Genomic DNA, 23,472 nt, shown 5'->3' on the forward strand with positions numbered 1-23,472 from the left:
TCATTGATGGCATCACGCAGTGTGCGAAGTGGAGATCTGATGTCAGTATGAGTGGGAAATCACTGCCAAATCAGTTTCCCTGCGGGAAGAACCTTTGGAGATGTGTGCAAACTCTGCAAATCTTGCCTAAGATCATGAGTACTGCACAATTTATGAATTATCATCAGGTCCAGAGGTGATTCACCGGGCTGATACCTGGAACGGCAGGAATGACTTAGGAGGAAAGATCGCGCAACTTGGGATTGTACTCGCTGGAGTTTAGAAGATTGAGAGGGGATCTCATAGAGACATATAAAATTCTGGCAGGACTGGACAGAATGGATGCAGATGGGATCTTTCCAATGGTGGGGGAGTCCTGAACCCGGGGCCATGGCTTGAGGATAATTTAGGACCGAGATGAGGAGGAATTTCTTTACCCAGAGGATGGTGAATCTGTGGAATTCATTGCCACAGAGGGCAGTAGAGGCAGGTTCATTAAATCTATTTAAGAGGGAATTAGATCTATTTCTTCAGTATAAGGGTATTAAAGGTGACGGAGAGAAGGCGGGGACGGGGTACTTTAAGATCAGCCATGATCTCGTTGAATGGCGGAGCAGGCTCGAAGGGTCGAATGGCCTACTCCTGCTCCTATTTTCTATGTTTCTATCACAGATCATTCTCCATCTTCAAACCCCAAGGGTGCAGTGTCCAGTTGTAGAGTCTTTGGATTCTTCTGACATAAACCAGCTCGACAGACTGAGGACTGAAGCTGGGCACCTGATCTGAAATGTCCAGAGCCATGTGATGTGTCATTGAATACTTTGTTGTAGAGTAGGACAGACATTTTGGCCCATCCTGCCCATGCTGACCTTTTCCCATTTATGCTGATCCAATTGATGCTCGTCCCATTTGCCCACATTAGGCCTGTCTCCTCTGCCTAGTCTGCTTGAGCCTCTGTAGATTTCTGTAGTGACCACTCTCTGTGCAAAGAACACGTCCCCTCTAAGATCCCTTCTAAAACCAAATAACCATATAACCATATCACCATTTACGGAGCGGAAACAGGCCATGTTGGCCTTTCGAGTCCGCACCGGTTCACTGATTTTGTGCGCCCTCTTCAGGCATTAGTCCTGGTAGATCTTCATTCAATAACGATCTTGCCATTAATTTGCCAAAAACGCAACACTCAATTATAAGCATCTGGAAAATTCACTTATCTGACATCTGCCAACTCCCATAGGTGCCTGTGCCAAGGGTTTTACTGTAGACGGTCCATCTATCAACAAAATTATACCTACTGATTAATTACTTGTCCTTATTAATAAAATTTAAACAGAGAGATGGCTGGACAAGCGATATATTGTAACTGCAACATGTGGGAACTAGTAAATCATATAGCGATTCACATCTGCAGCAAGGAACTCCATCTCCTCTTCATTCCACAAGCTGATATCTTCTAGCATTTGATTCTGCTACCATGGGAAAAGAATGTGACTCTCTCCCTTATCTAGTTTTATCTATTTCCATCGTCATCCCCTCTGCCTTCCTCACTCTGGAGAAAACAAGCCCAGCCTATTCAATCTCTCCCCATGTTGGCCCTCCAATCCAGGCATCATCCTGGTGACTCTCCTCTGCACTCTCTTTCCAGCACCACCACATCCTTCCTACAGTGTGGGGGTATTTGTAATATTTTTTGGGAGAGATGTGCTGTCACTAAAAAGATCTGCATTCAGTACTCAGCAGCAGGATCTCCTGTGCCTGCGTTTTACCAGTCGATGGAAGTTGTTGATCTCCCGATGGATCACCTTTGGTGTTGCATGCAGTGTACCATCCAGTGATCATTGGGAGATCAGAGGTGGAGAGGGTGAACAAGTTGAAGTTCTTGGGAGTCACTATCTCTGAGGACCTTTCCTGAACACCCCACACTAATGGAGTTGTGAAGAAAGCACGGCAGTGCCTCGACTTCCTCAGGAGTTTGCGTAGGTTTGGTATGACATCAGAAACCCTGGCAAACTTCTATAGATGTGTAGTGGAGAGAATGCGGACCGGCTGCATCCCCTGAGCAGATGTCCCTGCAAAAGCTAGTGGACACAGCCCAGGACATCACAAGCAAAACCCTCTCCACCATCGAGAACATCTACAGGAAATGTTGCCATCGGAGAGCAGCAACAATCATCGAGGATCCACACCTCCCAGCACACCCTTTGTTCTCGCTGCTGGCATAAGGAAAGAGGTATCGGTGCCACAAGACTTGCACTAGCAGGTTCAGGAACAGCTGCTACCCCTCCACCATCAGTCTCCTCGACAACGAATTCAAACAGGGACTCATTTAAGGATTCTTAAAAGAAAGCACTTTATTGATTTTATTTTTACCTCTATATTGGACAGTCAGTTTGTTTACATTTCTTTATTTGTTTATATGTGTATATTGGGTGCAAATTTTTGTTCTACTACCAATAAGTGGTGATTATGCCACACCTGCAGGAAAATGAATCTCAGGGTTGTATGTGAAGTGATGTTTATATGCTGACAATAAACTTGAACTTTGAACAATTGCCAGGCCCAGTGTGAAACAGAATGGGAATAATGGAACAAAAGGATGCTGGTAGAGTCTTTTCCCAGCTTAAATCCATGTATTATGTTACAATTTATCCCATTCAATGGACATTTCTTTCTATAGATTTAGAATGGTAAATAGAGCACAGAGCCATTTTGATTGCTAAAAGGCCTGGAAAGAGCAGATGTGACAAGGATGTTTCCCGTAGTAGGGGATTCTCAGACAAGAGGCATAACTTCAGCATAAAAGATGTCAATTTATAAGAGATGCAGAAAATTTTCTTTGTTCAGAGGGTCCTGAGTCTGTGGAACTTGTTGCCACAAATGGCTGTGGAAGTGAGGTCATTGGGTATATTTAAAGCAGGGAGTAACAGGTATTTGATTAGTCAGGGCATTACGGGTTACGGGGAGAAAGCCATGGGGGGGGGGGTGGGCTGAGTGAAAGGATTGATCTGCTCATGATTACAATGGGCCAATGGACCTACTTCTGCTCTAATATCCTGTGAATCTTTTGAATTGCCTATTTAAACATGTTATCATTGCAATTACAGTCCCCAGAGAAGGTGGGACTCAAGGGTGTGTAATTACATCCCCTGCTGAAAGATAACTGAGATGCAACAAGTTCATATAAACAAAAGGCAGTCAAATTTATAACAGAGAACCTTAATGGCAGTTTTGTGGAGATTAAAGATTTTGGCACCCTGGCTGTATGTTCCTGTGCATTTCAGGAATAAATTCCAAGCAAACTCTATGTTTTAACTGCAACAGTTTCCCTCTGTTTGTGTCATATGAAGTCTTTCTATTAGCTGCACTAAGGTGGGAAAAAGAACAGAAGGCCTCCAGGCATAGATTTGTGAAATAATATTTGCTGAGCTAAGTACAGATTAGTTTTGAGAGGGGGAGAACTGATGCATGGCACTGTGAGACCTCTGTGATTTCCTTTCCATGTACACTGTAAACTGGTCTTGCTGAGTACCTCAAGTAGGCAAAGCCGCTCCAGATCAGAACTGAGGGCGAATGGAAACAAAGCTGTTTATTCCCACTTTCCCTCTTGTTCAGGGAGATGCAGCCCCAGTGGAAAGGGGGCTCCTTTGATAGAATGGGTCCAGGATGTTGGATTACAGATCCAATATTCTGGACTGAGGGTTCTGTGATTACCATATAGTTTGGTGTATAAGTTGACAGTAGATAGGTTGACCCCCTTCTTTTAGACTAATTTTAATGTTTGTTATGTTATGTCTGGCGTATAAGTCGATTCCCATTTTTTGGGCTGTCCAGGCTCCAAGGAACAACCCAAGAAATTGTAAGACACCTCAATCACAAGTAACAAAGCTGTAAATTAAGTAAGTTCAAAAAAAACCTTGGCCTACCAGGCAGGAGCAGTGATGGCCCAGCGGGAACAGGAACCTCGCCCTATCAGGCAGGAGCAGTGATGGCCCAGTGGGAGCAGGAACCTCGGCCAACCAGACAGGAGCAGTGATGGCCCAGCGGGAGCTGGAACCTCAGCCTACCAGGCAGGAGCAGCGATGGCCCAGTGGGAGCAGGAACTGGCCTACCAGACAGGAGCAGTGATGGCCCAGCGGGAACAGGAACCTCGGCCTACTGGGCAGGAGAGGCAATGGCAACCTCGGGGTCCCAGGTAGGAGCAGTTATGGCAGTGCTCAGCAGTGGGGAGGTGTTGGGGAGTGACGGTGACGGTGGTGGGAAGTGCTTCCAGCATCGCCAAATTGACATCAATCTGTTTTCTTTTGGTGAATTTAAGGTCTCAAAAGTATATTTGGCGTACAAGTCAACACCACCTTTTGAGAAATTTTTCAGGGTTTGATGGCTCGTCTTATACGCTGAAATTTATGGTACTCTCCTTGAAGTAGGCAAGGCTGAGAGGAGACTTAACAGTGCCGAACAAGTTAGCAGGATAAGCAGAAAGAAGCTGGTAAGAACGGTACGGTTAGTATAACGCTGTTACCACGCCAGCAACTGGGGTTCGAATCCAGCACTGTCTGTAAGGATTTTGTATGCTCTCCCCATGTCTGTGTGGACTTGCTCCAGTTTCCTCCCGCCCTTCAACAAATGTAGCGGGGTTGCAAGTCAATTGGGAGAAATTGGGTGGCACGAGCATGTGGGCCGAAAGTGGGGGTGCAGCGCTGCTGGAGCTCACCGGAGCGCCACTCCGGCACCTCAAGGGACCGCTCCGCCACCCTGGGGCAGTTCTGGCACCTCCTTGTCACCGTTTTTGGTGAACACCGGCACCTAAAACCTTAGCACTGCACCCCTGGCTGGAAGGACCTGTCACTGTGCTGAATGTCTAAATTTTTTAACAAATTTAAAAGGAAAAAGCCATTTCTGTTGGTTCAAAGACTAGCTGAACAGAGGACATGTTGATGGGCCAAACAGCAAAATGAATCCTGTGATTCTGAGGCAGTTGCATTCGATGTTCTCCACAGAGCGGTTACTGTAGTGGTTCTCAACCTATTATTTTTCCACTCACATACCACCTTAAGTAATCCTTTACTAACCACAGAGCACCTATGGCCTTGGATATCATCGGTCCTCTGTGGATAGTAAGGGATGTGGAAAGAAAAAAGGTTGAGAACCACTAGGTTAGTGGAATGATTTGTTCCCAGGCCAACCATCGTGAGATTTCCACTGGCACTGGTAAACAGGTTACACTGTTTTTATTACATGACAATAAATTGAATCTTGAATTAATTTCTGAGGAACAGTTGGCTGGTTGCCTGGCCTGGTTTTAAATCCAACCTTCAGTCACGGGTATGAGGGAGAGGGAACGAGAGTAACCTGACTACCCCTTGTCGAGTGGCTGTCATCACTCCGGATGTGCATCCAGGGAGTGCCCCTCATCCACACTTGCTTGCTTGAAGACTCACCAGGTGAGCGGACTCCTTTATTTTCCCATTCAACATACAGCTCAGCAAATCATTCAAGGGAACCCAAGCCCCAGACAGAGCCCATAAAGCTAAGTTGGATAAATCCTTTGTTCAATAACCCGTGACAAGTCTAATGACGTCTGTCGGTGCCAGTATCCTTCAGAGCAAGTTAACTGCAGTATATTCATATTATCTCCCATCTCACTCCTTCAGAGTTATTTTACTGCACAAATTAGTCAATTATTTAAAACGAACACCACAATTTTATTTTTTTAACTGCTATTATCTTCCTATTAGGTAGGAGGCTATTTAACACATGACAGAGGAGTGCTAGTCAGTCTCAGACATTAAAACCAATCATGCAAGAGGCATGAATGCTTCTGAACTACAGTGGGATATATTATAGTGTAGAGGTGTTAAAGGGTAACACATTAGCACTCATCCACGGAGTGTGTGGCATGTGTAATGTGGGAAAAATGGCAGTGGCTTCTCTGAATTCAACACAGCTCAGTATAGTCTTCCAGTCAATGTGAGAAGTGGACCACCCCGTATCTCCTCTCTTGCCTGATCCGCTGTTCAATCAGTCATGGTTCATCGCATCACCACCAACAACATATCTGTTCAAGTTCTTCATTGAGCACCTCGGCTCTGTTCTCCCCAATAGCGTGGATCTCCCAGTGGCCGCCCATTTTGAATCCCTGCCTCATTCCCCTGCTGACATGTCTGTCCATGCACTGCCAGACTGAGACCCCTCGCAAATTGGAGGCACAACACCTCACCTTCCATCTGGGTAGCTCAAACTGGATGGCATTAACCTCGACTTCTCAGAATCAGGATTTATTGTCATGAACAAGAACAAAATTTGGTGTTTGCAGCAGTATCACAGTGCAAACATTCATATTATAAACCATCTTACAACAGTAATAAAAAATAAATAAAAATCTAACAGTGCACACAAAGTAAGGCAGTGTCTTCGGTTCATTGATCATTCAGGAATCTGATGGCAGCGGGGGAGAAGCTGTCCTTGTGCCGCTGAGTTATCATCTTTAGGCTCCTGTACCTTTTTCCACTGATTGTAGCAGACTGAAGAGGGGCATGGCCTGGGTGGTGGGATTTTTGACGAAAGAGGCTGCTTTTTTAAGACACCACCTCATGTAGGTGTCCTCGATGGAGTGAAGCCTGGTGCCTGTGATGTTACAGGCTGAGTTAATGACCCTCTGGAGTTTTTACTTGTCCTGAGATTTGGTGTCTCCATACCAGACAGTGATGCAACCAGCCAGAATGCTCTCCACGGTACACCTGTAGAAGTTTACAAGTCTTAGATGATGTGCCGAATCTCCTTAAACACCTCGCAAAGAATAGCCGCTGGTTTCTTGGTTTCCCTTAACTCCTCTATCCCCATCTTTGTTCCCCCTGTCTCCTTTCCTCTAATTCTCTCTCTCTCTCTCTCTCTCTCTCTCTCTCTCTCTCTCTCTCTTTCTCTTCCCTTTTCCCTCTGACTCCTTTCACAGAGCCAAAATCAATTCACACCTTTCATCTTATCATATCCAATTAACACCACTTGTTAGTTTGTCTGGACTCTTCCCCCTGCCATTCTTCCACCTTTCCCTCTCAGTCTTTATTGAGATGCCTGCCTGCTTATTGCTTATACCTTGAAGAAGGGCTTAGGCCTGAAATGTCAGTCATATATCTTGACCTCCCATGGACGCTGCAAGACCAGCTGAGTTCCTCTAGCATTTATTACAATTTGATTTTTACTGCAATCCCAGTGTCTGCAGACTTCTGTGTTTCACTCCATTCAATATTATTATCATCTGATTGCACAAAGACAAACTGATGAAACAGTATTTTCTGGTCCTCAGTTCAAAAACATGCAAACACACAACCAGACATAGCACACATACAGACAAGTTATATATATAGATATATGCAGGACATGCATATATGCAGGACGTACATTTTTCAGCATTTAAGTTGAGTCGTAAAATCCTCAAAAAACGGGGGTCGGCTTAAACACCAGATATACTTTTTTGAGACCTTAAATTCACTGAAAAAAACAGATTGATATCGATTCGGGCATATAAGTCAATGTTGGAAGCACCTCCCCACCCATGGCGCTGACACTCCATGTCACCTCTCCACCACTGGGCGCCATCATAACTGCTCCTACCTGGGACCCTGATATCACCATCGCCTCACTTGCCTGGTAGGCCAAGGTTCTTGCTCCCTCCGGGGGCATTATGTCGCCGCTCCAGCTCCATGGGCCGTCGCTGCTCCTGCCTGGTAGGCCAAGGCTTTGTCTTTACTTACTTAATTTACAGCTTTGTTACTTCCGATTGGGATGTTTTAAAAAAATTTGGGTTGTTCCTGGGAGGCCCAGACAGCCTGAAAAATGGAGGTCGACTTATACACCAGATATACCATAAAACTATTTAAATGAGGCTAAAAAAGTGAGGTGGACCCATCTGCCATTCAACTTATACATCAAAATATACAGTATATCAAATACATAAGTATTGTTTAATAAATAGTAGAGTCTTGGATGGTTCATTCAGTCACTCAGCGTTCTCACTGCCCATGGGAAGAAGGTGTTCTTCAGCCTGGTGGTGCTGCCTCGAATACCCCTGTATTTCTTCCCGAGCAGTGTGCAGGGTAAAGGGGTCCTCAATTATTTTGCAATTTCAATGATTCTTTTAATGCCTAAAAATCTTATTGATCCCTCGCTCTCTCTCTCTTGAATTTACTTAATAACTGAGTCTACACAGGTCTTGAGCAGAGAATTTCAAAGACTCACTATCCTCTGGGTAAAGAAATTTCTTCTCATCTTAAGCTTGTAGACCAACGTAACACACAGAAGTGCTGGAGAAACTCAGCAGGTTAAAGGAATCAGTGTCTGTCCATGGCCAAATCAAAGCCACCTGCACAGCAAAGGAACCCCACCTCCAACCGGACAGGATCAGTGTCAACGAATCCAATTTCCATTTACCCCCTACTCCAACATCCCTCTTTTCCTCATCCTTCTGACTCCTTACCTCCAGTTCCCCACTCCTGTCCCTTCCCTCTCCTATCAGAGTTACCATTCTTAGACCTCCACCCTCTCCTGCCATCACTTCTCATCTATTTTTTCTGTTCTACACTCCACAAATCCACCTATTCCCTCTTCCCCTTCCTCCTACTCCTCCCACTTCCTTTTTATTCAGGCACCTGTCTGTTTCTCTACAGTACCCCCAAAGGGCTCAAGCCGGAAATTTTGGCTGCCTTTTTCACTGCCTATGAATGCAGCATGACCTCCTAAGTTTTCTCCAGCACTGTTGGTGAATTACACTTGGCCTCAGCATCTGCAGACTTTCTTGTCTAACTTGAATGCCCAACCTTTTATTTGTGAGAGTAACCCCTGGTTTTAGATATCGCAGCCAGGGAAACACCATCCTCACGTCTACCTTGTCAACCTTTCAAAGAAATGGCTTGTTCACACGCAAACCGAAGGTTCATGTCAGGGACTAAAAGTTGGAGAAGTCTAGCAGGCTGCCAGGTTTTCCAATCAGGAGGAAGGACTCTTCTCAGTTGCTCCCTGTTCCTAAGGTGGCATGGTTAGCGCAGCAGATCATGCAACACTACTAGAGGGCCAGTTACTCAGGTTCAAATCTGGCACTGTTTGTAAGGAGTTTGCACATTCTCCTCGTGGCTGCGTGGGTTTCTTCCAGGTTCTCCGGTTTCCTCCCACCCTTCAAAACATATGGGGGTTGTAGATTAATAGGGTATTTGGATGGCATGGGCTAGTGGGCCGGAAGGGCCTCTTATCATGAACCAAGGATTGTGGACTTCAGGAGGGGGAAATCAAGAGAAAACGGACCAGTTCTTATAGAGGGGTCATCAGTGGAAATGGATAAGAACTTCAAGTTCCTGAGTGTCAAAATCTCTTAGGGTCTGTCCTGGGACCTCCATGTTGATGCAATCATGAAAAAGGCTTGCCAGCGACAATACTTTGTGAGGAGTTTGTTGAGATTTGTCACCAAAGGCTCTTGCAAATTTCTACAGATGTACCATGGAGAGCATTCTGCCTGATTGCATCACTGCCTGGTATGGAGATGCCAATGCCCAGGAGAAGATAAAAACTATACAGAGTCATGAACTCGGCCAGCGACATCATAAGCACCAGTCTGCACTCCATCGAGGGCATCTACAAGAGGCAGTGTCTTAAGAAAACAGCCTCTATCCTCAAGGATCCCCACCCCACCGCTCTTCACTCTGCTACCATTGGGAAAAAGATAAGGAGCACTCAATGGCGCAGAAACAGCTTCTTCCCCATCACCATCAGATTTCTGAATGGACAATGAGCCACAGACACTACCTCACCTTCTCTTATTTTTGCAGTAATTTATTTAGTTTTAAAAGTTATTTTATAGCATTATTTGCACTGTAATGCCCCACAGAACAACAAATTTCATGACATGTGCATGCCAATAAATTCTGATTCTGATTCCACTGCCATCTTTTTCCAGCCTACAACAGCAACAAATCGTTCAAATTCCATAATTGGTTGTGAAATACCTTGAGGCAACTTGCTTACATCCTTTCTTCCTACTTTTCAACAAAAGAGATAATGAGATGAAGGGCTGAGCCCTGAACGCATGCAATATAATTTGGCCAATGGTCACCATTCACTTCAAGGGTGGTGATGTTCCTCATTGCTAGCTATTTCCAGCATTTTATATTGATTCAGATTTCCAACAACACCTCTGTTCCTGCTCTCCGAATTCCACTATATTCTTTTGATTGTTTCTCTCTCTCTCTAACTGCCTTCATTCATCTATTAATATGCTGTGTCACCAGGGCAACCTTGTGAAGTTTCCTTTTGTTTTCTTCACCTCTCCCTCTCTCTCCACTTAAAACCCTTCTGGTTTCTCCTTTATTCAATCTGACGAAGGGTTACTGATATGAAATAGAACATAGACCTTAGAACAGTATATGGCACAGGAACAGACCCTTGAGCACACATGTCGCCATCAAGCATGAAACCCAAATTAAACTAAAACTCAGCTGCCTGCATGTGATCCTGTGATGCGCTGTGGTGCAGCAAACAAGCACAAAACTCGAGAAGACTGTATTACAGGCTTTAATCAGCTTAAAGTTAAACACCAGGTCTCTGTAGCCTCTGGTTCCACGTGCCCGACTGGATTAGGAAGGGGCCGGTGATTGACAGCCGGCATGTTGGGGCCAGCCTCCCAGGTTGCTCCCTGCAGGTACAGAGGTTGCCCACCGTGTAGGCTGATAGAAGTTCAGCTATAGTAGTAGTTGTATCACCACAGATCCCTATCCCTCCACTCCCTCCATGTGTCTCTCTGGAAGCCACTATTGTATCTGCTCCCACCATTACCCTGGCAGTCTGTTCAAAGAACCACTTCTTTATGGGTCAAAATATACTTGCCACACATATTTCCTCTAAACACCACCATCCCAAACCCCCCCCACCAGCTGACAACAACCTGCCACCAAATTTAAACTTATGTCCTTTGGTATATGACATAAAATGTTCTCTGTTCCTTTGTTCATAGATGCTGCCTGACCATCAAACCATAAAATCATATAACAGGACACCGCTGATTCATGTTCATGCTAATTAGCCTGAATACACCTGGGATTGTCTGATCTTGGAAGCTAGGCAGGCTCTGGACTGGTCATTACTTTGAGGGGAGACCGCCTGGGAATACCAGGCGCTGTAGGTTTCTGTGAGGGGCGCTGGACAAAATGACGACTCTCTATCTGCCTTATGGCAGGTAAAAGTTAAATAACTTCATGTATGTTACATTCTAAATGTAGTATTACATGACGATAATGAACCTTACCTTTTTACCTTTACTGACCTACAATTGCATCACCTATCCAGCTCCAACTGTGTCATCGCGTTTGTAGATGGCACAACAATCGTTGGCCTCATCAGCAACAACAATGAGTCGCACTATAGAGAAGAGGTGAAAAATCTCATGAGTGGTGCAAAAGCAACAACCCAAGTCTCAACGTGGACCAGATGAAGGAGATGATCGTGGACTTCAGGAGGACCAGGAACAACACATCAATAACTTCATAGAGGAGAATGTGGAGTTCCTTGGAGATCACTTAGCTTGTGACCTATCGTGGACACACATCTCCTCACTTCCCAGGAAAGCGCAACAGCGACTGCACTTCCTGAGAAGACTGAAGTGGGCAAGGTTGCTGGCCACCATTATGTCGACCTTCTATAGAGGCTCTATCGAGAGCATCCTGGCTGGCTGCATCACAGTGCGGTACGGTTGCTGCAGAGAAATGGATTAGAGGTCAATCCACAGCACCATCAGAGTGGCAGAGAGGATCACTGGACTCTCCCTCCTCCCTCATCGACATGATCTATCAGGATTGTTGTCTGAATAGGGTTTGCAAAATCATTGAGGACTCCTTCTGCCCTGCACACAATATCTTTCAGCTCAGGATAGAGATACAGGAGTTTGAGAGCCAGCGCCATCAGGCTGAGGAACAGCTTCTTCCCAGGGGCAGTGAGAATGCTGAACGACCAAAGGAACTGCTCACGCTAACCATCCAAGACTCTCATAGTCACGAAACAATATTTATTTATTTGTATAAACCAAATACTCTCCCTACAAATGAATTGTTTGTCAATATGTGTGTTACGTCTGGTTGTGTTGAGTGCAGGAAAGGTTCTCCACCAATTTAACTCCCAGGAAGTTAAATTTGCTCACCCTCTCCAACTCTGATCCCCCAATGATTGATCACTGGATTGTATACCTCTGGTTTTCTCTTCTGAAATTTTGAGTGAGAGATTGTTGTTTGTGCACCATTCAACCAAGTTTTCTATCTCCCTCCTGTATGCTGATTTATAAAGAAAGTTTGTCAGCGCCTCTATTTCCTCAGGACTCTGCAGACATTCAGTATGACACTGGAAACCTTGGCAGACTTCTACAGATGTGCAGTGGAAAATGTGCTGACCGACTGCATCACAGCCTGGTACTGGGGCACCAATATCTCAAAGCAGAAAGCCCTGCAAAAAATGTTGGACATCAATACATCACAGGTAAAACTCACCCCACCATCGAAAAAATCTATCATATAACAGTTGGTCCCATGTAAAATTCAATCCCCCTTTTGTGGCCCAAAAGTCACGGGTTTTCCATATGACCCATGTAAAAGTCGACCCCTCCCATTTTTGGCCCAGATTGCCTGCCCATCCGAGCTCCCGACATGTCTTCTGCCCACCAACCCGAGCTCCTGATGCCGCGACCACCTACCCATCTGAGTTCCTGACAGCCTGACCATGGATCCTCGCCTCAACCACTTGCCCACTGGATCTCCCGACACCCTGACCGTGGACCTTCACCGTAGCCATCCCACCCACCAGAGCTCTGGCCACAGACTCTCTCCAAGTCCCAGCCACCCGCCCATCCAAACTCCTGATGCTCTAGCCAGAGATGCTCTCCTAGACCCTGGCCGACCACCCATCTGAGCTCCTGACACCCCAAACGCAGACTTTCCGCCCAGTCCCAGCTACCTGAGCTCCAGATGCCTTGAACAATGCAGGTACTTAACACAGTCAAAAGTATGACCCGTGTAAAAGTATACCCCTCCCCAAATTTGACCCAAAATATTAGTCCACAAAGACTCGACTATTCCATGAGCATATAGAGTATATGTAGCACTGCCGTTAGGGAGCAACAATTATCAGCAAGGTTAAAGGACGAAGTGGTCGCCTCTTGCTTCCATTTTCTTTTGTCTTGTGTCTTATGTAGAGATGTCCATGTAATCGCCTGACAGTTGGTAAAATTAAGTTAATTTTATTCAGTAAATCTGGGGCATAATTCTAGAAACTACAATGAAATTGGCAAATTGTAGAAAACCTCTTCTGGTTTCTAAAATATCCTGACCTATTCTGGCATCTGTGTATGTCCATATCTGCCCTTGCAATCAATCCCAGTTTGCTCCATGACTTCAAACTATTACAGGCACACAATAAAGGTAGCATTGCTTACGACATGCAAGACCAGTGATTGCGGGTGCATGATTAGTGCAGTAGTTACAGCACCAATGATCAGGACTAGGGTTCGAATCCGGCGCTGTCTGTAAGTTTGTATGTTCTCCCTGTGTCTGCCTGTGTTTTCTCTGAAGCTCCAGTTTCCTCCCGCCCTCTGAAACATATCCAGGGGCTCCAGGAACATTGGGTGGCACAGGCTTGTGAGCTAAAATTTATTTGCTGCACCACAAGCAAGGCAACTCATTGAAATGGTGAGTCACTAGGCACTTTTAAGCTGCAGCACCTGGATAGCCCTCCTGGGACCCATGTCCAATTACTGGTGCAAAGGCGCTTCCAGCACCTTTTAAGCTAATCACCAACCTGACAATTTAAAGGAGATCCCGCCCCCATGATGATGTGGTAAGTGACACATCACGCGACCTCCCCCTCGTGGCAGCGACATCTCCTCCCCTCCACCCTGGGCTCCATGGCAGCGACCCCTCTCTCCCCCACTGATCGTGGCAGGTGCTTCACCCAGGGGTTTCCCTGTGATGCCAACACACAAGCGCTGATGTCACAGGAGTAGCCGGGTTGGCCATTTTGCTGTTCAAGCCACCGGTGGGCGTGACCTGGGCAAGTTTAACTGGGTTCCATGACTAACTCTGAGGTAGGGCAGGGATCCAGTTGGATTTTCACCATGCTGACTGGGTCAGACCCTTTCAAGCTGCCGCATGAGTGGGGTACTTATCCCATTTTACACGGCAGCTTGAAAGGGCCTAGAGGCATGTGATTAACCTCCAGACCCCAAAGCCTTTCCACCTCCAGAAGGAATTTCGGGAATGTGATGGGATACTCTCTGTAATGCTAGTGATCATGATTGCAATGCCACTAGCAATGCCTTAAGGAGTATCACTCCTGTTTGATTATACTTGGCTGCCAGCAGAGGCTGACACAGAGCAGGAGACTGCAGTATGTTAGATCTGTAATGGAGGCTTGCAGCCTCATGGTGCTGTTTGTAACAACTTTAAAGTAAAGAACCTTTTCCTTCACCCATGTGTCATCTAAGAACTCACACATATGAATTCAAGATGAAGCGCTCTCCACCTGCCCAGTGGAGTGAAATTCCTTGCAGAATCTCATCATCTCTAGGACAAAGCAACTCATTTGATTGGACACTGATCCACTGGCAGACCTTGGCTGCAAAAGAAATGGCAGTTCCTTACAATGACGCCTCAGAATCAAGCAGAGTCCATCCTGCGGAGCCTTTCTCAACCTTTTTTTTCAGCTTTGGCCCCCTATGGATTCTGTTCAAAGTTTATGGGCCCCCTTCCCTGTGAAGCAGTCAAGGTTAGTTGGTTTCTTCTGTACTTCTCTCCCACTGACTACATAAAAGAACTTTTTAAATATTTATGTTATGTGAAGTGAAAAGGAAATGAGGCTTTTACTTCAAAGTGCTATGGCCCCCAGGGGGGCTGCAGGCCTCCCTCCCCCCCCCCCCTTGAGAATGACTGCCCTAGAAGAACGCACAATCAGTGCTCAGGAACACCTTCACTTCAGGTTCACCTCCTGCCTTGGAAGTACAGCCTGACTTGGAAGTATACCACTGATCCTCCTGATGACATCCTACTTAATGAATGTTAGCCTTTCACCTTGATAAGGATAAAAATGATGAAAATAGAGGTCGGATAGATGGAGGAGAGGGGAATTAGTCCAGGACACAGAGTGCTAGAGGAACTCAGCCGGTCATGCAGCATCCAAGGAAAGCAAAAGGCAGGTGATGCTTCAGGCTGAGCCCTTCTCCAGGAGGGCCAAAAATCAGGCAGACACCCCAATTAGAAGGTGAGGGATCGAGGAGGCTTGCAGCTGACAGGTGGATCCGTGTGGGAGGGAACAAAGGAGCTGAGAGGTGATGGGGGGGGGGGGGGAAGAGGGAGATAACAATGACCATGGGGGATAATGCTGTAAAATTGACTAAGTCTCCCAAGGAGAAAATTAACAAGGCCATCATTGTTAACAAGGAATCGTGAAGCAGGCTCATTGGATTATTGTGAAGTGATACGGTTTTTGTACATTTAATCTTGTCATACATCCTCTCTCTTCAGCTAGTACTGACTTTACTTATTGTAATTAGTGGAATACCATTTGGCAAATCAGGTACACATTGTACCTCTGTAATATGGTTCAGACAAATCAGTTGTGACCTGCATTAGCGCAACCTCCACAGGGTGACCTTTAATACAGCACATAATTTACAGCCACCTCCTTTATAATTGCCCTGAAGGTTTCAATTTAGCATTCATATTAAAGGTACAATAGGGTTCCGTAAAGTTCTCCAGCAGTTAGGCTTTGAAAGCTAACTTCCCAGAGTTCACAAGGTTTGAATGATAGGATTCAAATAGTTTTCAAATGAATTATTTGCCGCACAGTTGGCGGTGAAAAGTTCAAAGTAGGGTCACCAAAACAGAGGCCAAAGGAGTTTCAAAACCATGGCAAGTGTTGAATTAAGTAGGAAAGGGCAAGAGCTCTCAGGATAATGGAGGGTGACCAAATAATGATGCTATAACTGAAGGATGATGTCTACTGTCATTACATCAGGAACATCAGAAAACACTCATTGTCAGTGAGAGATGAGCAGCAAGGTAGAGTGGAGTAGTGAGGATATTATACACAGGGCCCTCCAATAATGTTTGGGACAAAGACACTTTTTTTTTCCTTTATTTGCCCCTGTGCTCCACAGTTTTAAATTTGCAATCAAACAATTCACAGTTCACATTCCAGATCATATTAAAGGGAATTTGTGTTTTGGTTTGATTATGTAGAAATTACAGCACTTCTAGTACAGAGCCCCTCATTTCAGGGCACCATAATGTTTGGGACATAGCGATGGCATGTATATTATAGTTGTCATGTTGAAGTTTGTGATCCATAGACACCACCAGGTGCTGAGTATCTTCTCTGGTTATGCCCTGCCAGGCCTCTACCTGCAGCCATCTTCAGCTCCTGCTTGTTTTGGGGGGGGGGCTTAAGTTTTCTCATCAGCATATGAAAGGCATGCTCAATGGATTTAGATCGAATGACTGTCTTGGCCATTCAAGAATTTTCCAGTTTTTAGCTTTTAAAAATTTCTTTGCTGCTTTAGCAGGATGTCTGAGATCATTGTCTTGCTGTCGGATGAAGTGCCGTCCAAGGAGTTTGGAGACATTTGTTCAAACTTCAGCAGATGTTTCTACACACCTCAGAATTCAGTTTGCTACTGCCATCAGTAGTTACATCATCACTGAAGACAAGTGCGCCTGTATCTGTGGCAGCTATACATGCCCAGGCCATAACAGCCCCAGCACCCTGTTTCACAGATGAGGTGTGTTAGGTCTGCTTTGTTCATGAATGAGTGAGACAAACACCAGACTGAGTCGAAATCAGGGTTCTTTGTTCTTTATTACCGGATTGTAACACTTGCGACTAACCATGTTAGTCGGAGAATGCATTCTGCCGTTATCAGCAAAATGGTGATTTTTTATACCCTTGGATACATGCTTAGAACATCATCATATCATTACTTGTCCAATGACTAAAACTGTTGCTATCCTTTCCCTGCTAGCTTCCTGCCTCTCAATCCATCAATGTCTCTCTTATCTTGTAAGTACAAGGATGCATTCACATCTTGTTACAGCCCTGTACAGGGTAACTCCTTACACATTCCCATCTCATGATGTTTTACCTTACAATCCCTCCTTTGTCCTCTTTAGAGGACAATCTCGCCCTGACTATGCTTCCACCGCGTTACATTAGTTCGCCTATTATTGCCAAGCTCTATACGGGTTCTGTTCACAGGGTAGTTCGGCTGGTGGGCGAGGGCTCCCCCAACCCTCCTTTGCGTACACCCCCCATCCGTCACCCCGATCCCATTGCCCGTTTACAAGTTTCATCCCATTTGCCCCCAAGCAAAAAACTAGCTAACCCCCCGTACATTAGTAAATTCCCAAGTTAACATATGGTCTACAATCTGATTAATAATGTTTGTGTTACAATCAATGTTATAATATTTGTTCTACAATCAAGGTTATAATATTTAGGTTACAAGCAAGGTTAAAATTATATGTGTAACAATCTAATTCACAATCCCTCCTTCCCATCACATTCCCCTTCAGACTCCAGATTGATCTCAGCAACTTTCTCCGCCTCCTGTAATGTGAGATAGTCTTGCTCCACAGCCTGCACAGCTTGATATTTCGGAGGCAGTTCATCACGGTCAGCAAAGGCTCTCTCTATGGTCCTCGTGACCAGCGTTCGAATGCATGGAATACAACAACAGCCACAAGTGATAAAAATTGATACAGAAATGAACAAACCCAGCAAAAGTTGTCCTAACAATGTGCTCCATCTCCCAAACACTCCCTGTAACCAGGATAAAACAGGATTGGAGACTCCAGACTGGGCTTTTAATTCTTTCGCCAATGCCCTAAGTTTCGTTAACCCCTTAGTGAGTGATCCATCTGGCCCTGTGTTATTAGAGATAGAAGTGCAGCATAGATCTCCAAACATAGCACACACTCCACCTTTCTCTGCCAGGACCATATCAATCGCTATCCTATTCTGAAGTGTCATAAGGGAAGTTTCTGACAGTTGTTGATGTATTGCCTCAACAACGTCCCTGGTCAAATTTGCAAGGCGCTGGACATTATAGTGAATAAGGTTGATCCTATTAACATTCTTATTTACAGTGATGGGAAAAATTGCACTAAAAACAGGAAAGCTTTCAAACCCAGCTGCAATCTCATCGGCTAATTTAAATTCGTCCGGAATATTCCGGGCTTGGCCAATGGCATCAATCCATACCCCATCAGGGTTCCTTCCTCCCGGCCCCAAGAGTCCAACACTCCTCCTTTTTCTCCACAGCCAACTCTCTATGTGGCGCAATTCTAGGGAATCCTCGTCTCCCTCCTGCCTTTTGACAATCAGCACTGGCGCATTAAGGGTTACTAGAGCACACCGACCATCCCAGTTAGCGGGGAGCCAGTTGTACAGCACTCTTCCTCCACAAAACCACCAAATATCCGCCCTAGCCTGGGTCAAGCGGGTTGCACTACTGCTATGTGAGAGATCAACATGAGTCCTGCACGAGTCGCTGGGCAGCCAACCCACATGGAAAACGTGCGCTGCTGTGTTGTTGTTGGCAAAACAAGTAACATTAGTTATGCCTGTGGATCTAAAGACAGGGGGAGCTACATTAGCCGGAGCTATGGGAAACGTCTGTTCCCATATCAGACACCTATTCAGTGGGTTGGATTCTGACATTAGGTTCAAGGCGCAGTCCATAGCATCTGTCTCCTCAAAAATTGATCTGCTCATCCGTAATAATGGCCTTCCTCGGGCACAGACCCAGCAGTTCCCATACCCTGCTTGGTCCGCATATTTACCCATCTGATCTATCCAGGAGTTTGACTCATCAATACCTGTCTCAATTGCTATCTTCTCTCCCCTGGACATCTTCGTACTGTCGAATTTTCTCACTTCCCCCTCTTTCGAAGTGGGTTTAATTATGTCCTTTGTGTATGTTTGTAAGTCGAATCTCACCACTCCCCAAGGATCTTTTCCATTAATAGACACTCCAATCATTAGATAGAAGAGGTCTCCGACACCATGTTCTCTCCCTGTGCCTCCCTCGCATGTCTTGTACTGTAGTAGGTTTTCGATATCCTAGTATCATTTCTCTATGTGCCTCAGACATGGCCGTACCGTTTTTACCCACGAGTCTTCCTAGGAAAGTTACCACCCTCCTTCCGACCTGACATTTCGACCTTTTTACTTTAAATCCAGCCTCGCCTAACCCCTTGAGTAAAACTGCTGTCCCTGTCAGGCACTCATGTGGCGTTTTCCCTGCTAATATTAGGTCGTCTACATACTGAATCAGTGTAACATCTTCCGGGAGCTTTAATTTCATTAGGATTTCGCTAAGGGCCTGATTGAACAGTCCTGGACTGTCCTTATAACCCTGAGGTAATCTAGTGTATGTGTACCGATGTGCTTGGTAAGTAAAAGTGAACCAGTCTTGGCATTCCTCAGCTAATTTCAAGCAGAAGAATGCGTTTGCCAGATCAATGACAGTATAGTATTCGTGCTCCGGACTCAGAGCCCTAAGTGCTACATATGGGTCTGGGACTGGTCTCCCGATGGTCTTGGTAGCCAAGTTAATCTCCCGGAGGTCGTGTACCATCCTCCAGTCTTTTCTACCCGGTTTGGGAACAGGCATGATGGGCGTGTTCCACATACTGTCAGGTGCCGCCCTTAAAACCCCTGACTCCATTAACCCTTCTATCGTTCCTTTAATACCCTCCTCCTGACTGGGCGACAAGCGGTATTGTTTTCTCCATATTGGTTTCTGCCCGGGGTTGGCCAATTCTAGAAATACCTCTCCTTTTATTACTCCCACATCATAGGGCCCCGTTGTCCATATATGTGGACTCAGATTAGAAAGATATTTGTCTGAGTCTCTGTGATCAATATTTTCTCCTTCTATGGCTCGGTCTCTTTCTACTTTCTCATTCACTACCTGGTCCCATGCTTCAATATTCAGTCTGACAAATTTTCCTCCCTCCGAGGTGGAATATCCCGGGATTTCTGTCTGCCTGTATTCACACCCTATCGCTTCCTTTACCATCGGACCCAGCTGTCGAGCGTGATGATCTTTGGCAATACCCAAGGTCACATGAGGCACACTTTCTACTCCTAAGCAGAACCACTCCATTTGTTCTTCTGTCATGACAACCATAGCAGCTATTCCCTCCTTACCTACAAAGATAAATGGACAATGTATCGTTTCTGTCTTCCCTTCTTTTAGAGAGTCCCACCTCTCCTCATATTCCTGGTCCGGGTGGATGGTGTAGTTTAATGTAACATGCATAGGATCTAGTGGATAATGGTAATCCCCATACCGAGGAATACTGGCCCTCCACTCAAAAAACTGTTTAATCAGCCCTGGGCCTGGTTCATCATACAGTAGCCGACTCCAGAAAATACTAACCTCCACAGAGTCTTCTGAAGCGTTAGATGGGGTCATTACTATAAACTGTCCTCCCCTTCTTATTGTATCCCCTGGGTATGTTAACCGAAGGCCCTTCTCAGAACATTGTATGGTTATTCCTAGTTTGGTAAGAATGTCCCTTGCTAATAAATTAATGGGGCAACTTGGCACAACCAGGACAGGCGTTTTAACCCTTTGTCATCCAAATGTCATGTCGATGTTATCTGTATAGGGCTGTGTTTCCCTTATCCCGGAGAATCCTATTGTAGATAATGTTTTGCCCGAAAATGTGCTCCCTGGGGGTTTTTTAATCACTGTCGTAACTGCTGCCCCTGTGTCAACCATAAATTCAATTTTTTCTCCATTTACCGTCCCCCAAATTTTTGGTGGCTCCCAGGGAGGCGTGATTTTTGATTCTCCAGGGCACCTTCAATAATCAAATTCAGCACCTTCCTCAATATAGTCATTACACTGAGGTGCCTGGACTTGTTGATCACTCTGCCACCCCCCGATTCTCTGGGGCCCATCAATGTGTCCACCCCTACCCCTTGCTTGTCCTCTTAAGTTTCCTCCTCTTCCCCGATAGCCTCTAATAGAGGGTAATCTTTTTCCCCTTGCTCTCCCAGCCTCCGGACAGTTCCGCTGGTAGTGTCCAGGATTTTGGCAGTACCAGCATACTGCATGTTCCCCTCTATACATTGTACCTAGCTGTCTTTCCCAACCATTTCTTACTTGGGGTCCCGGATTTATCACTGGCCCCATGACCTGTGGGACTATCTGTTGGGCCGCTAATTTAGCCCCTATATGTTCTATGGCTCTCACCAATTTATCGGTTGTCTTGTCCACCTCCTTCTGGGACGCACTTTCTGACCTAGCATGCTCTGATTGACGATGTCGTTTGATTGCATGTGTCAGGTGTCTTCTCCACAAATCCTCTGACATTGTCTCTACTCCCACAATGTCCCTTAATTTTGCTTGAACCGTAGCAGGTAGTCCGTTTATTATCCCATTACGAAAGTGAGCCCTTCCTAAGGGGCTGTGGTCGGGTCTTTCTCCAGTCCCTGTTTCCCATAAGTCCCATGCTCGAGTGAAATACTCGTGTGCAGTCTCTCCTTCCTTTAGTTGAAGGGTTACCAAGGCATCCAAACTATAGGGTGTAGGAAATGTTTCTCTAAGTGCTTCCCAAAATTTATTCCGAAGTGGGTTAAATTCTATTTCATCCCACAATTTACTGCTTCTTACAATTCTCTCTATTTGCTTCAGGGCCCCTTCTGCCTTTAATTTTATCATGATAGTTCTGACATCTGCGAGTGCTAATTGTTCTCGGCAGGTTTCTCGCTCAAAACAAGAAATCCATGGACTAGACCCATTACTCAACGGAGGTAGTTTTTTCATTAAACTCTCTAAGTCCATTCGTGACCAGGGTACATATTTTTGAGTTCCCCGTCCCGTGATCAGTAATGGGCATTGATATCTCAATTTTGGGGATTTCTGCTCCTTCTTTACTCTTGGCATGCATTTATTTATCCCACCTTGTTCTGACTCTTCTTCGTCACTGTCACTGTCCCTATCAGCTTCCAATGTCTCAGGGTCAAAGGTATATTGGTCACGTTCATCTCTAAGATAATCTTTTCGGCCATAGTTTAGTTGTTTCACATCTTTCTCTTTTGTCCTAACTATGTCCAGGTAGGCATGTCTATTTTTCTCCCTCCCGAGTCTTTTCCTTTTACTTTCCTCCCATGGTGGATCGTATCTCGTTTCCTCATCTGTACTACACTTTTCGTCCTTTACTCCTATTACCATTCCTTCAGCTTTAATTTCTCCTGACAGTGTTGTAGTTATCTTTTCCACTTCCTTCAATACACCTACCATTAATTCTTTTTGATCCTCACTGATCTGCCCCAGCACATTAATATCTCTGTTTAAGTTTTTAATGTTATCCTGAACCTTTTTCATGTTCCATTTCTGTATCTCTAACTCCTTTTCTATTTTCTTGGACTCCAGAGGGGTCTCCACATCTATTACTCCCCCTTCTATTTTTATTAAAGGGGCCTGTACCTCGTCTGATGTGTCCCTATTCCCGAGGTTCCTGTCACACCCCAGTGTCTCAATATCTGGATATAAGGGACGTGACTCCAGGATCCCATCTGGGGTGCCAGGGGCACCTTTTGACTCCACATATGTATAGGGCGGGGGTCTACAAGCTATTTCTACAGGGGCAGTAACAGGTGGGTTACCAGGGAGACCAAATTCTTCAAATAGAGCTAGGACATCGTGGTACTGAATCTCCTTGTCTCTCACCCTCTTTTTTGCTGACTCGCGATTAAAGATTTTGTTTTCTGTGTCCCGTTTGTATAATTGTATAAGACTCACTTATAAATGATTTATTGTCAGAGTACATACACGACATCACATACATCCAGAGACTATGAGAGAGAGAGAGAGAGAGAGAGAGAGAGAGAGAGAGAGCATAGCGAGAGAAAGAGATAGAGAGGCAGATACACAGAGCACAAGAGATAGAGAGAGAAAATGCCTTGCACTGGCCCCACTGGGAGAAAAGTCTTCAGATTAACACTTTCGTTTCAAAGGTTTTAAAAGGTTCTCATCCTGTGATCACTGGTCTGGATCAGATTGGGTCTCCCACCACTGGGAACTATCACTCCTTCCTTCCCTCCCACCTCGAGTGAGCTACACGTCAGCCCACAATGTCTGCCCTGATCCCGCAATGGTGGGGGTGCGGGAAAGAGGGAGGGAGAGAGGATAAAACAGGATCCCATTTGATGCGGAGCTGGAATTGTGGGCACAAAATTAAAACCAAATTGTATTTCTCTGCCCTGCCCAACCTGGGGATTTCAGGGCAGCACCGCCACAGATTGGGATTGGGAGGGGGAGTGGGTGAGAGAGGAGGGGGGGGAGAAGAGAGAGAGGGGGAGAGAAGAGAGAGGGGGGAGGGTGAAAGGAGGGAGGGAGAGAGCAAACCCGGACACTTCGTGGCTGGAAACTGGAAACAGGCACTTTTCCTTTCCCTTCTG

This window comes from Narcine bancroftii, chromosome 3 (assembly GCF_036971445.1).
Source record: "Narcine bancroftii isolate sNarBan1 chromosome 3, sNarBan1.hap1, whole genome shotgun sequence".
NCBI classification, from domain to species: Eukaryota; Metazoa; Chordata; class Chondrichthyes; order Torpediniformes; family Narcinidae; genus Narcine; species Narcine bancroftii.